The sequence below is a fragment of the Schistocerca gregaria genome, chromosome 5, assembly GCF_023897955.1.
Source record: "Schistocerca gregaria isolate iqSchGreg1 chromosome 5, iqSchGreg1.2, whole genome shotgun sequence".
In the NCBI taxonomy this organism is placed as follows: Eukaryota; Metazoa; Arthropoda; class Insecta; order Orthoptera; family Acrididae; genus Schistocerca; species Schistocerca gregaria.
The window spans coordinates 283,564,819-283,581,762 of NC_064924.1; positions in this window are offsets into that span (position 1 = coordinate 283,564,819).

Here is a 16,944-nt window from a genome sequence, read left to right on the forward strand (position 1 = left end):
CGGTGTCAATGTGTTCTTTTTTCCATTTCCAGGAGTGTATTAACTTCCTATATCTTTCGCTGAATCTCTCCGTCAGGAAGAAGGAAGAGTTGTCACTGAGACGGATGACATGAGCAAGAGATACTTTTCTTCCGCATACACTGACGTAAAAAAACTGAAACAACCCAGTTGCGCCACTAGGAGAATGGAAATACCCACTGCAAGATTCGTGAGCGTTAGTTACCTCTGAGATTGAATGACGTGAGCTGACGTTAGTCAAGAGACATTATGAGCTCCACAATGAGTATGAATGAGACGGTGTAGTATGGGTACGAAAAACTGGATGTTTCTTCTGCGACATTGCGGTCTGGGGTGCGATTTCGTATGACAGAAAGAGTACTCTTGTTGTTATCCCATGAACCTTGACAGAAAAACTGTATGTCAGTTATGAACAGCACTCCAGGCTGTGATATCTAAAACGATAACGCCCACGTAATGCTATTGTAATCCAAAGTGCTCTACAGAATGTCGACATGCTGCTTTGGCCTGCTCGATCACCAGATCTCGCTCCAGTCGAGAAATGTGGGACACCATCGGACGACGATTCCATCCTCATTCCACAGCCAGGACTAGTTGTCCGTGTATTGGCCAACCAATAGAGACCAATAGCTATAGTAATAGCAACCGCTACAAACTGTGAGATGTAACAAATATACTTTAAGGAAAAATTAGTCACTTCAAATGGTTGTGACAGTTTCCGCTCTTTGTGGTAACTCATTTGACTAACTCCTACGAACAAGGGGAACCAACCGGCAAGGGGAGAAAAAGATGAGAGTAGTGTCGACACGCAGTTAAGGTAATGTTACCATCCCTTCCAGCTTATGTAAAGGAGCGCCACTGCCACAGGAGATTGTAGCTATGTCAGGTATCCTGGTTTCATTGAGTTTCGCCATACTGTCCACATATTCATATTGGAAAAACTCCTTGCTATTTACAAGTTGAAACTTTCCCTTGTTGGAAAATGCACCTCAAGTCATATGCATATCCTCCTGAGGTAGAGTTTGAACGAATTTCTGAAGTGGCGCCTGCCTAAAACGTAGCGTCTCTATGAATTGGATCATAATTCTCAACATAATTCGCTTAGAGAATTAAAAGTGTTTCTTGTCTGTCTCAGGTAGGACACTGACCTGGTTTTTCTCCCAACCAAAATCAGCCAAGCGCTCAAATTGAAACTGAGCATCATACCCACTTAAATTATGTAAGAAGGCGGGTATGTGTCTTGGTTCCTAGTAATTAAAATTGTACGTGCTGTGAGCTGCACCACACAACTTCCCCGTAAGATGACAGTGGCGTCGACAAGGAATTTCCGCTTTTCTGTCTAACGGCAGCCCACAAATATGACGGTCAACCGCATTATTGTACAAATCTTCATTGTCTTTCGATTCGGTCGTGGGAACGTTGTCGGTATCAAGCTTATCAACCTCCCATGATAGTTTTTCGAGCTCAGTGAGCAGCAAAACCGCAGGATTAACCCTTGACATAAGACTTGTAGCGGTCAAGAATCCAATCATAGGACGATGTAATTTGGAACGCTGCCGCATATAGTAAGTGTTTTTCTGCAAAGATAGTATGTGCGGATGTAGGGTTACCTTCATAGCGGATCACAGGAGCGAGGAGGCATTCAAAGTCGGCATACACTACAAATGGGCATCGCTCCTAGTGGTGAGCATTTTTAATCTGTATGAATCTGTCTTCCCCACTAGACATTATAAGACGTACTGGATCATTGGAAGCGCAGTCAACTGGATGTGTCGCTAATAACTTGTCTGAGGAAAAATAATTCAGACACCTGAAGCAAATATGCTTTTTACATCCGCAGTTATTCAGTTAGAGAATAGGAGTCAGGGCGTGTCTTTGATGCAAACATAATGATAACTATCACCTCTAGAGAAGAGCAGAATGTTCACAGACCACTCACACTCACTGGCAAATTTTGAGTAATGCAGGGGGCTGATGACAATTCACTGGTCCCGCTCATCTGGCTTGCTTTTGTTGCACGGGCCATAAATATGAACCGACATCCCGGTGTCCCCACCTCAAATTTTGGTATGTCCTGGATCTTGTCAGAGAACTCGATACCATCTGAGTTATAACACTTGTGACTGTCAACGTATCTACTGTATTGAAATGTGCGCTTCGAACTTTTCTCGTAATTTCTATCTCAAGCCAGGATGAGCCATCGAAAACAAGTCTGATCGCTTTTATTTTCAATATTAATACCAGTCTGCTTATTAGCTATATCTTCAGGTATCTTGATATAATTGTACCCTCCATTTACTGGATCACAGGCATGTGTATGGATGATCAGGTGTAGTAATCGGCTGTGTGCCTTAGCTGACCCTCTGTCTTCCATCTCAGAAAACTGAGACTGTATAGCACTCATGGTGGATTTTCGAAACCACTCGATGATTCATATTCCCCTCAATATTGCATGCAAAGTTAAGGAAGATTTTTCTCATCGATTCCATAATCAACTTTAGTGGGGTGTGACAGTTCGACACAGAGCATCGCACTGCATTTAATGGCGGGATGCCGCAGATCATTGATTACCCCGAGGAGCTCATTTTCCACGACAAGAAGGCATGCCCTTAGTAAACCAATAGGATCACAGTACCCTCCTGCCGGATTCTCGATCCTTGTAAATGAGATTCATTCCTCAAAGGCGTCTGCAAATCACTGAGTATTCTGTGGTGTGTTGTCACTGGCCTTTTGTCCTTCACTAAAAGGACGGGAGAGGGAACTTCTGGTAACCACAGGATAATCTCTATTGCTAATATTATAAGTACAAGTAGGTGACGCAGCTGCTGCTTGCGGTGATTTGTTGAGGGGTATGTGCTGTACCTCACGAGATCGGCGAAGACGTGATGGCGTGGAAGGACGAGCAGGAGGAGAAGGGGATGCTGCGAAACCTGGCCAGTGTGAGCAGCCCGGTAGCTGCAGACCTGACCCACTAGCATGAGGGAGGGCGGTCCATGAGTGCCACAGCAGTGCTGCAGCAGCATCGTCAGCGGCGGCTGTTGTTTCCCACGCGGTGACTAGCAGCACCTTCGCTGGCAAAGCATGCCGCAGAGGACCTCGTATCAACGTCACAGCCCTCGACCCCAATACCCGAGCCACGCCGTATTGCGTGAATTGCTCCCTGACAAGCCACTGTAGAATAATGGAAAAAAAAATTAAGTTCGACGTTCTAGACATTGCTTACTGACGCTGCTGCTGCATGAAAAGAAAGAATACTGATTATTTGTAAGCAGAGTGAGTATGTATTACCTATTTCGCTCTGAGTCCTTCACATTTCCCTCTTCTCCACACAATGACAAAGGTCTTCCTCCATCTCCACCAACCACTGTGGCATTTCGTCCTCGCCTGAATTTCGGAAGATCGATTTCTCCAGCCCCCCATATCGCCTACAAGATAATGATCTCATAACAAAACCATATGCACACAAGAACTATGGGAAACTAATATATTTTTTTAGAATATACACTTACATGAGATCTGCGATGGTACCTGCATATCTCCAGTAAATACCCCTTCTTTATCTGCCAGGAAGTCATCCACAACAACAAATAATAGACACCATATTACACACACGATGAAATTTAATTATGTATACACAGTATTATGGAGATGAAAACAAAAGGATATATACAAACAATACGAAATTCTTTCTGAAATGAAGAAAGAAGTAATGTTTATGGACTTTGGTCATTCAAAGTCATCTATGGCAACAACAACATATTACGTAAATGATGAAAATTATATACAGGGTGGTCCATTCATAGTGAACGGGCCAAATATCTCACGAAATGAGCGTCAAACGAAAAACCTATAAAGAAAGAAACGCGTCTAGCTTGAAGGGGGGAAGCCAGATGGCGATATGGTTGGCCCGCTAGATGGCGCTGCCATAGGTCAAACGCATATCAACAGCGTTTTTTTTTTTTTAATAGGGACTCACATTTTTATTGCATATTCGTGTAGTACGTAAAGAAATATGAATGTTTCAGTTGGACAACTTTTTCCGCTTTGTGATAGATGGCGCTGTAATAGTCACAAACATACGGCTCACAATTATAGACGAACTGTTGGTAGCAGGTAGGTTTTTTAAATTAAAATACGAACGTAGGTACGTTTGAACAGTTTATTTCGTGTGAACTTATTATTTCTGAGATCGCATGCTGTTACGGCGCGATTACCTGTAAATACCACATTAATGCAATAAATGCTCATTGCATTTGGCAATACGTGTAACGACATTCCTCTCAACAGCGAGTAGTTCGCCTTCCGTAATGTTCGCACATGATTGACAGTGCGTTGTCGGTGGATCATGATAGCAAATATTCTTCAACTTTCCCCACAGAAAGAAATCCTTGGACGCGAGATCCGCTGAACGTGCAGGCCATGGTATGGTGCTTCGACGACCAATCCACCTGCCATGAAATATGCTTTTCAATACTGCTTCAACCGGACGTGAGCTATGTGCCGGACATTCATTATGTTGGAAGTACATCGCATTCTGTCATGCAGTGGAACATCTTGTAGTAACATCGGTAGAACATTACGTAGGAAGTCAGCATACATTGCACCATTTAGATTGCCATCGATAAAATTGGGGCCAATTATCCTTCCTCTCCAAATGCCACACCATACATTAACCAGCCAAGATCGCTGATTTTACACTTGTCGCCGCCATCGTGGATATTCCGTTGCCCAATAGTGCATATTATGCCGGTTTACGTTACCGCTGTTGGTGAATGACGCTTCGTCGCTAAATAGAACGCGTGCAAGAAATCTGTCATCGTCCCATAATTTCTCTTGTGCCCAGTGGCAGAACTGTACACGACCTTGAAAGTCGTCGCCATGCAGTGCTTGGTGCATAGAGATATGGTACGGGTGCAATCGATGTTGATGTAGCATTCTCAACACAGACGTTTTTGAGATTCCCGATTCTCGCACATTTTGTCTGCTAATGATGTGAGGATTAGCCGCGACAGCAGCTAGAACATCTACTTGGGCATCATAATTTATTGCAGGTTGTGGATGACGTTTCACACGTGGCTGAACACTTCCAGTTTCCTTAAATAACGCAACTATCCGGCGAACGGTTCAGACACATAGATGATATCGTCCAGGATACCAAGCAGCATACACAGCACACGCCCGTTGGGCGTTTTGATCATAATAGTCATACATCAACACGATATCGACCTTTTCCGCAATTGGTAAACGGTCCATTTTAACACGGGTAATGTATCACGAAGCGAATACCGTCCGCACTGACAGAATGTTACGTGATGCCGCGTACTTATACACTCCTGGAAATGGAAAAAAGAACACATTGACACCGGTGTGTCAGACCCACCATACTTGCTCCGGACACGCACGGCACAGCGGACACACCAGGAACCGCGGTGTTGGCCGTCGAATGGCGCTAGCTGCGCAGCATTTGTACACCGCCGCCGTCAGTGTCAGCCAGTTTGCCGTGGCATACGGAGCTCCATCGCAGTCTTTAACACTGGTAGCATGCCGCGACAGCGTGGACGTGAACCGTATGAGCAGCTGACGGGCTTTGAGCGAGGGCGTATAGTGGGCATGCGGGAGGCCGGGTGGACGTACCGCCGAATTGCTCAACACGTGGGGCGTGAGGTCTCCACAGTACATCGATGTTGTCGCCAGTGGTCGGCGGAAGGTACACGTGCCCGTCGACCTGGGACCGGACCTCAGCGACGCACGGATGCACGCCAAGACCGTAGGATCCTACGCAGTGCCGTAGGGGACCGCACCGCCACTTCCCAGCAAATTAGGGACACTGTTGCTCCTGGGGTATCGGCGAGGACCATTCGCAACCGTCTCCATGAAGCTGGGCTACGGTCCCGCACACCGTTAGGCCGTCTTCCGCTCACGCCCCAACATCGTGCAGCCCGCCTCCAGTGGTGTCGCGACAGGCGTGAATGGAGGGACGAATGGAGACGTGTCGTCTTCAGCGATGAGAGTCGCTTCTGCCTTGGTGCCAATGATGGTCGTATGCGTGTTTGGCGCCGTGCAGGTGAGCGCCACAATCAGGACTGCATACGACCGAGGCACACAGGGCCAACACCCGGCATCATGGTGTGGGGAGCGATCTCCTACACTGGCCGTACACCTCTGGTGTTCGTCGAGGGGACACTGAATAGTGCACGGTACATCCAAACCGTCATCGAACCCATCGTTCTACCATTCCTAGACCGGCAAGGTAACTTGCTGTTCCAACAGGACAATGCACGTCCGCATGTATCCCGTGCCACCCAACGTGCTCTAGAAGGTGTAAGTCAACTACCCTGGCCAACAAGATCTCCGGATCTGTCCCCCATTGAGCATGTTTGGGATTGGATGAAGCGTGGTCTCACGCGGTCTGCACGTCCAGCACGAACGCTGGTCCAACTGAGGCGCCAGGTGGAAATGGCATGGCAAGCCGTTCCACAGGACTGCATCCAGCATCTCTACGATCGTCTCCATGGGAGAATAGCAGCCTGCATTGCTGCGAAAGGTTGATATACACTGTATTAGTGCCGACATTGTGCATGCTCTGTTGCCTGTGTCTATGTGCCTGTGGTTCTGTCAGTGTGATCATGTGATATATCTGACCCCAGGAATGTGTCAATAAAGTTTCCCCTTCCTGGGACAATGAATTCACGGTGTTCTTAATTCAATGTCCAGGAGTGTACGTTTGTGACTATTACAGCGCCGTTATCACAAAGCGAAACAAGTGGCCCAACTAAAACATTCATATTTCGTTATGTACTACACGAATATGTAATAAAAAGTGAGGGTTCCTATTTCAAAAAAACGCTGTTGATATCCGTTTGGCCTGTAGCAGCGCGATCTAGCGTGCCAACCATAGTGCCATCTGGCTTCTCCGTGCAAGCTAGACGAGTTTCGTTCTTTGTAGTTTTTTCGTTTGGTGCTTATGTCGTGAGATATTTGGCCCGGTCACTACCAATGGACCACACTGTATAGTGCTTCCTGCGTCCAATCGTCATTGAGCTATCCCCTTTACGAATTGTGGACATGTGCGTACGCCCCTTAACCTTTTCAGACAATAACTTATACGGTCTTTCCCATATGTAAAATTGCAGTTGGCTTCGTAGAAACTTCTCCAACTTTTCGAATTGGATCTTAGTTGCCCTTTACTCATGGAGCTTCAAAGTGCGCTCCCTAAGGCACGTTTGTAAGCTCTTCTTCATGATCTTGCCTTTCGCCTCAGCGTGGAAAGTTCTGGGAACCAAGGGACTATAGCCTGATTTTTGATCTTTTTCTTAGGACTATAAATGTCCTGCGCTCTTAGCAAGACTTCAGTTGGCAGCTGTGCACCCAAGTCTACATATACCGGAAGCCATTCCATTGGAATTGCCGAAGTGTAGGCAACTAAGCCATCCCATTCCGTTTCCCTCATCTATAACGGAATCACGCTTTCCTCTGCTTGTCTCCCTTTATTGTTGCCACTTTTCCCTTCGATGACAACTGCAGTGGATGCTAGGTACTGGAGCACTTGTCAACTATTAATCTTGGATGCTGTCATTCGCCCTACTAAAGTGGCACCTGTGTTAGTGGCTACATCTTCTTGCCCATAGAATGTCCTCGGCTGGCCTTCTAGATTTAAAACAATGAGGTCCATTTCCTGTACTACGTTCTCCAGTATTTCACCACCCTGTATACTACTTACGATGATATTGCTGCTGCAATTGGACGTCTGCCTCCATCTCTTCCTCGATTTGGTGGGTATGTCCTGAAACAACAAGAAAAAATTAACATCTCAATTTGAACTTGATACTGTGAAACTTTTTACGAAAATATACTCTGCGGATTTCGACCTCATGCTATGAAATTAAATATATGCTTACCTGGTAATTCCCATTGCCTCAGGCGTTTGCCATAACTTTCATTGCCACTCCCATTTGTTGACATGATCGCTTCCCTTTCTTTTCCGAATAAACCCGTAGCGTGCGCAAAAATACACACACAGACACACGCACACACACACACACACAACACAGTGGAGCTGATCCCACCATGGACGATAGCAGAGTGAGAGCGACTGCACCATGACAAGGGCTTATATAACCTCCATCCCCTCCACACCCCATTTTACCCAGGGAGCCAATAGGAGTGCACCATTCTACCCGACCTGCAGATGAACGGTGGTCTGAGCTCGCATGACAAGTTGGTGCTGGATGGCCAACTATGGTCTTCGTGCACCCAGATTCAGGTGGAAAAACCCAGCTTCTGGTCTGGACTTTAAGCTGTGGTAAGCTGCAGCCGTGGACGTGCGTCCCGCCACTTTGCGTATCCCCAGCTATGACCGTGCCTCGTGTGGCAAACTACTGTGATAGTCTGTTTAACAATGTGTTTCAGGATCATCTTCAGAACTTCGACGCCGTGTATTTGCGGTCATTTATCTTCGCGATGCATTTTTTTCCGAGTGTATTGTGTCGTAACGTATTTCCGTTCCATGTGCACCAGGGCAGACGGTGCAGCGTTTTGTATGTGAATATATTTGAAACAAATTGTTTAAAGCATCATTTGCAAGTGTATTGAGGCGTTACACTCTTTACCTAATCTATTTATGCACGCACATGTTTCACAGTAGGGGAGGAAGACAGAGATTTCACAAGCGTGCTGAGATCGTTTCTTACAGTCAGTGACAGTTTGCATCACAAAATTGAAGCAAGCTACTGTGCAGTGAAGTGCGTTTAGAGACGTATTCAATTGGATTTAGGAGCTACTGAAGCAGTTCGTTTTCCCACAAAAGCACGTGAAGTGTCTCAGGGAAGATTTCACAACTGTGTCGCCATCTTTTCTTTTAGAGTAGTGTTCAAGCGTGATGGTGGAGGTATTCCTCGGAGTTGTTTAAATAGGGATGGCTACAGGACAAATGTAAGGATGTAGAGGCTTATCTCACTAGGGGTAAAATAGATACTGCCTACAGGAAAATTAAAGAGACCTTTGGAGAAAAGGGAACCACTTGCAAGAATATCAAGAGCTCAGATGGAAACCCAGTTCTAAGCAAAGAAGGGAAAGCAGAAAGGTGGAAGGAGTATATAGAGGGCCTATACAAGGGCGATGTACTTGAGGACAATATTATGGAAATGGAAGAGGATGTAGATGAAGATGAAATGGGAGATACGATACTGCGTGAAGAGTTTGACAGAGCACTGAAAGACCTGAGTCGAAACAAGGCCCCCGGACTAGACAACATTCCATTGGAACTACTGGCAGCCTTGGGAGAGCCAGTCCTGACAAAACTGTACCATCTGGTGAGTAAGATTTATGAGACAGGCGAAATACCCTCAGACTTCAAGAAGAATATAATAATTCCAATTTCAAAGAAAGCAGGTGTTGACAGATGTGAAAATTACCGAACAATCAGTTTAATAAGCCACAGCTGCAAAATACTAAAACGAATTCTTTACAGACGAATGGAAAAACTGGTAGATGCGGACCTCAGGGAGGATCAGTTTGGATTCCGTAGAAATGTTGTAACACGTGAGACAATACTGACCTTACGACTTATCTTAGAAGAAAGATTAAGAAAAGGCAAACCTACGTTTCTAGCATTTGTTGACTTAGAGAAAGCTTTTGACAATGTTGACTGGAATACTCTCTTTCAAATTCTAAAGGTGGCAGGGGTAAAATACAGGGAGCGAAAGGCTATTTACAATTTGTAAAGAAACCAGAGGGCAGTTATAAGAGTCGACGGGCATGAAAGGGAAGCAGTGGTTGGGAAAGGAGTGAGACAGGGTTGTAGCCTCTCCCTGATGTTATTCAATCTGTATATTGAGCAAGCAATAAAGGAAACAAAAGAAAAGTTCGGAGTAGGTATTAAAATTCATGGAGAAGAAGTAAAAACTTTGAGGTTCACCGATGACATTGTAATTCTGTCAGAGACAGCAAAGGACTTGGAAGAGCAGTTGAATGGAATGGACAGTTTCTTGAAAGGAGGATATAAGATGGACATCAACAAAAGCAAAACGAGGATAATGGATATAGTCAAATTAAATCGGGTGATGCTGAGGGAATTAGATTAGGAAATGAGACACTTAAAGTAGTAAAGGAGTTTTGCTATTTAGGAAGTAAAATAACTGATGATGGTCGAAGAAGAGAGGATATAAAATGTAGACTGGCAATGGCAAGGAAAGCGTTTCTGAAGAAGAGAAATTTGTTAACATCGAGTATAGATTTAAGTGTCAGGAAGACATTCCTGAAAGTATTTGTATGGAGTGTAGCCATGTATGGAAGTGAAACATGGACGATAAATAGTTTGGACAAGAAGAAAATAGAAGCTTTCGAAATGTGGTGCTACAGAAGAATGCTGAAGATTAGATGGGTAGATCACATAACTAATGAGGAATAAATAGTTTGGACAAGAAGAGAATAGAAGCTTTCGAAATGTGGTGCTACAGAAGAATGTTGAAGATTAGATGGGTAGATCACATAACTAATGAGGAAGTATTGAATAGGATTTGGGAGAAGAGAAATTTGTGGCACAACTTGACCAGAAGAAGGGATCGGTTGGAAGGACATGTTCTGAGGCATCAAGGGATCACCAATTTAGTATTGGAGGGCAGCGTGGAGGGTAAAAATCGTAGAGGGAGACCAAGAGATGTATACACTAAGCAGATTCAGAAGGATGTAGGTTGCAGTAGGTACTGGGAGATGAAGAAGCTTGCACAGGATAGAGTAGCATGGAAAGCTGCATCAAACCAGTCTCAGGAATGAAGACAACAACAACAACAAATGTGCAAGGCTCTCTCTATCAGTAGTGGTAAATTTAATTTATGTGATATCTTCAAGTTACATACGTGACAATATTCCCCAACGCAAGATGAAATAGCTCCCGAAACAGTTTGTGAATACACAAAGAAGAAAGTGCGCCGGGAGGGCTGGGACAGTTTAGAGTCCATGGCAAAATGGATTCTCAGACAGGCATTTGCCTTGGAAGGAGTACTCACCTGCATCAGTATTCCATGTGGGGTTTACCAGGTAACGCGGCTTTGTTTTCAGTTCAGTCCGATCACAACTGACGGCTTGTGCAGGCGCGGGATGGGAGAGAGAGCGCGCGTGATTGTGAGGAATTTATCGGGTGCTTTTGTTCACGGATTAGTGCCACATCCTGTCTGTCAGTCGTGGGGCCTGCTTCGACACTGGCAAACGGAGCAGCCACTGACAGACCGGTCGCCACTTTGCAAGGGTCGCCGGTGCAACCCAATTCGAGCCAGCCTGCGCTTGTGGCGCGACAGGGTGGTGGGAGGTGAGTGCTTCGCGATCGATAGATTTTTAACAGTGTAATTACAAACAATGTGTGTTTCATAAAGGTGTTCCCTGTGCGATCGGAATAAAAAGAAAAGCAGTCGACATAATTACTTTTTTCGATGCATTTTACAAGACCTGCATCTTCCCAAACCGCAGAGAATGATGAGCAAGATCAGCAAGAGAGATTCAACCCTGCAAACTGAATTTTTTGTAAATAAACAATATACTCTCTGCTGTGTAATTGAATTTCGTGTCATAAGATACTTCCTCTCCAGCACAGAGCCGCTCATTTCCAGGATGGAATGGGGAGAGGGGAAGGTTGGGGGTTTACCAGAGGGGGTGGGGGTTAGTTACTAGACTAATCTAATTAAATAGTCAATCAAACTGATAAGAATGAAACGAGGCTATTCCAATAACTCGGTCCAGAAAGTGTACATGTATCAGTGAGGTTGAGGAGAGGAGAGTTGGAGGATTCCTGAGGGATTGGGAGAGGAGGCGGAGGGGGAACAATAGATTAAGGAACTGTCAATCAAAAAGGAAGGGTTATCGCAACATAACCTGTCAATCAAAAGAGAACAATAGGTTTGCGCTCTGAATGAATTCTTGCCCCTTGCGTAGGCAACACGAACTAACCAATTGTGATCATGTTCTTTTTGCTTACTACTGATGTTCCCTCATGAGTTGGTTCTCTAACTATCTGCTCAAAGTAATTTTTGTACAAGATGTCCAGAACAACGTCATACGAATACATGTCTCTGACAACACTTTTGATAGCATGAGACTCCCAATATACACATGAAAAGTTGGAGTCAGCTCCTGTCACAGTGGCATGATCAGAAAAATCATTAACGATATTCTGCAAGTTCTGTCTCAAGCGCCCTACCACTAGAGCATCTGGTTACCATTGCCACTGATACTTAACTTCACCCTGATCAGTTCAAAATCGGAACCAGTGATAACCTCGCTACACTTTATCGAATCTTTATTGGAATAACCGAGCCGCCACCACTGGCGACTATCCTATCCTTACGATAGATATTCCAGTCTCAACTTAGGATTTTGTTTTCATTAACGTCTTGTTTCAGTCACCTTTCTCTTCCTAATACTATCTATGCATCATAACTTTCAGTAAGCTTTTAGACAAAATAGTTGTGTGGAGCTAACAGCGATTAATTTACTTATAATCAATTATTCAAAATGAGAGTCACAATCGCATTATTTATTTTGCCACCAACCGGTTTCAACCCACCATGGGGTCATCTTCAGGGTAATTTACACTGTAAAGTTATAATATTACTAAGTAATCATGTACGTAATCTGCAATAAATTAGTCACAATTACATAAATAAATAGATATTTATACCCATTTGGTCACGCACTGGAGTCGTCACCCTGCCTGTGCACGGTTGGTAACTATGCATGGTTGGCTATCTGCATGAGCTTAAATAACGGCCAACAACACGTGGGCAGACGGTAACGCCCTCCACGGTGAGCAACGGTAGTTACATGCTTAAGCAAGAAATCGTATCGTAAATTTTAAAATTTGTTCCAGTTTGTAATGTAAAACATAATAAATAATAAATAACTAATTAAACCTCAAGAAATCTACAATTAATTAAAATTGTTGTGTATCAGTTCGAGATTTAAACTTAGTGCCGTGACGTGGAGCTTCTGACGGCGGGAAAATTACACTTGGATGCCGCTTTAGACTAGGATATGCACCAGAAATTAGGCAAAAACAAAACCTTAGGTTAATTCACTAACCACTAATCTCTATAGTAAATACACAGGTACAGTTCACTTCTTTGCAGAAGTACAAGGAATAAAACAGCAACTGAACTAAAATCCTGCGTATCAGACAACTGCTGCTGCTGTTACCACTGCTGGTGCGTCCACTCGGATCAGCAACTGTCACAGTGCAAATACTTCCAAACGGTTCTAGACGCTTCTCGCTTCGCGCATCCATTTTTGTTTCATCGGGGTGTGTAATACGTGTTTCTTATTTTATTGTTTTCTGTTCGCATGAATACATTTGTATTAAGTTACTGATACTTTTTTTCTGTCTAGATGTACGAGATTTCAGTGTTCTGTCTTCACTCTGTCCGCCGCTGAGATTGGAAAGAGCAGCGTGGCATTCTCGACTGTCGTTAATTACTCGTCACACTCCCACGACTTGTATATCAGCAATGGACGACTCTCAGTAACTTTTTAATTAACTGTGGTGAGATTGGAGACAATTTAGTGGAAGATTCAACTAAGGTAAAAGTAATAACAGGAATTTCTCATTTGTATGAAAGAGTGCTGAAAACCAGTGCCTCTAGATTTCTTAAGTGAATACCCTTAAATCTTTTTAAATAAAACGGTATTAATATTTTATATCTTGCAATTTTGGATGGTGCGGACACTGTCATTCGAGGAGACTGACGGACGACAGTCAAATACCTCATTACACAACTCGACGCCTCTGTTGTTAGTGCTGACACACTCGTCCGCCAGTTGGATGAGTGCCCACTTTGTTCCTTACCGCCTAACAGAAGAACCAAAGAGCAACACAATACCATCTGTGTGGAATTTCTTAGTGTTATGAGGCTAATCGTGACAAGTTTTTGTCGAACGTCGTCAAAGGCGAACCTGTTTCCATTTGAAGCAGGAACAAAACGGCAATCCATCGAGTTGCTCCACACCACCTCTCCTGCAAAGAAAAAAGTTCAAAACAGCCCAGTGAGCCGGTAAAGTCACGGTGACGGTCTTCTGGGATTCTGAAGTGGTTAGTCTGTTTGAGGTTCTCCATCCAACTCTGAAGTGCACTGTGCTACCCTCAGGAAATTGAAGAAACAATTTCAGGATGGTCATCGTCACAAGAGTGGAGAGGAATTTCTCCTTTTCCATGAAAACGCAAGGCCTCACAAAGACCGCGCACCCAAGAGAGGTTCACAAACATTCATTGGACTGTTCCTTCTCATTCTTCCTACAGCTCTGATATCGCACCTCCCGACTCCTATCTGTTTGACCCAACGAAGAATGGATTCTGCATGATGCAGCAAGTCGGCGATGTGGAGGTTATTGATGCAGGAAGACGTTGGCTGCGGCGTCTACCAGCAGGGTGGTACCGTGCGTGCATACAGAGTCGCACCCAAAGACTGGAAAGTTGCACAGGTCACACCAATATTCAAGAAATTACAGGCCCATATCATTACCGTCGATATGCAGCAGGATTTTAGAACATTACGAATTATCTCGAAGGAAACGGTCTATTGACACACAACCAACATGGGTTTAGAAAACATCGTTCCTGTGAAACAGAACTAGCTCATTATTCACATGTAGTGCTGAGTGCTATTGACAAGGGATTTCAGTTCGATTCCGGATTCCTGGATTTCCGGAAGGCTTTGACACTGTACCACACAAACGGCTCGTAGTGAAATTGCGCGGTTATGGAATAGCGTCTCAGTTATGTGACTGGATTTGCGATTTCCTGTCGAGAGGTCACAGTTCGTAGTAATTGACGGAAAGTCATCGTGTAAAACAAGTAATTTCTGTTCCTTATCTAAATAAACGATTTGGGAGAGAATCTGAGCAGTCGTCTTCGGTTGTTTGCAGATGGCGCTTTCGTTTATGGACTAATATAGTCATCAGATGATCAGAACAAACTACAAAACGATTTAGAAAAAATTCTGAATGGCGCGAAAAGTGGCAGGTGATCCTAAATAACGAAAAGTGTGAGGTCATCCACATGAGTTCCACATGAGTATTAAAACGAACTCGTTAAATTTCGGATACACGATAAATCAGTCTAATCTAAAAGCCGTAAATTCAACTAAATACTTAGGTATTACAATTACGAACAACTTAAATTGGCAGGAACACATAGAAAACGTTGTGGGGAAGGCTAACCAAAGGCTGCGTTTTATTGGCAGGACGCTTAGAAAATGTAACAGACCTACTAAGGAGACTGCCTACACTACGCTTGTCCGTCCTCTTTTAGAATACTGCTGCGCGGTGTGGGATCCTTACCAGATAGGACCGACGGAGTGCATCGAAAAAGTTCAAAGAAAGGCAGCACGTTTTGTATTATCGCGAAATATGGGAGAGAGTGTCACAGAAATGATACAGGATTTGGGCTGGAAATCATTAAAAGAAAGGTGTTTTTCGTTGCGACGGAACCTTCTCACGAAATTCCAATCAGTAACTTTCTCCTCCGAATGTGAAAATATTTTGTTGACACCGATCTACATAGGGCGGAACGATCAAAACGATACAACAAGGGAAATCAGAGCTCGTACGGAAAGATGTAGGTGTCAATCTTTCCGCGCGCTATACGAGATTGGAATAATAGGGAATTGTGAAGGTGGTTCGATGAACCCCCTGCCAGGCACTTAAATGTGATTTGCAGGGTATTCATGTAGATGTAGACGTAGAAGTAGGTCCTCCCAATGAAGTGGCGTAAGGCTACTACATTGAACAAACATTATGTTACCCTTTATCATTGAGCTACAGTATAGCAGGTCAACAACTGGAAGCAGTGAATTCCATAAATTATGTGGGAGTAGGTATTAGGAGTGATTTAAAATGGAATAATCATATAAAGTTGATCGTCGGTAAAGCAGATGCCAGACTGAGATTCATTGGAAGAATCCTAAGGAAATGCAATCCGAAAACAAAGGAAGTAGGTTACAGTACGCTTGTTCGCCCACTGCTTCAATATTGCTCATCAGCGTGGGATCCGTACCAGATAGGGTTGATAGAAGAGATAGAGAAGATCCAACGTAGAGCAGCGCGCTTCGTTACAGTATCATTTAGTAATCGCGAAAGCGTTAATGAGATGATAGATAAATACCAGTGGAAGACTTTGCAGGAGAGACGCCCAGTAGCTCGGTAAGGGCTTTTGTTGAAGTTTCGAGAACATACCTTCACCGAGGAGTCAAGCAGTATATTGCTCCCTCCTACGTATATCTCGCGAAGAGACCATAAGGATAAAATCAGAGAGATTAGAGCCCACACAGAGGCATACCGACAATCTTCCTTTCCACGAACAATACGAGACTGGAATAGAAGGGAGAACCGATAGAGGTACTCAAAGTACCCTCCGCCACACACCATCAGGTGGCTTTCGGAGTATGGATGTACATGTAGATGTAGAAATACGATTTTTTAGCCAATACATTGGGGAATAATATGGTTTATTGGAATCCAGAATAAAGATAAGATCGGTTGACATGAAATAGTTTATTTCATGACCAGTTTCGACAGAAACTAGCTGTCATCCTGAGATTCTCAGAAACATAATTACACATCATCTCATCAACACACAGCGACTATGCTCTAGTTATAATAATACAGCTCTACTCCGGTATTCATTATGTATGTACCTGACAAACCAATGCGTAGTTCGTTTGTTATGATTGAACATGTTCTCAGTATGCCGACGGGACTGGTGTGTAATTATATTTCTAAGAGATCTGAAAATCTCAGAATGAGAACTAGTTACTGTCGAAACTGGTCATGAAACCAACTATTTCACGTCAAGTTATCTTGACTTTTAACATGATAAACCATAATTATTAGTTTGTACATGACGTATATAATGATGTAATACCGTTTAGCACACCGACCTCAATC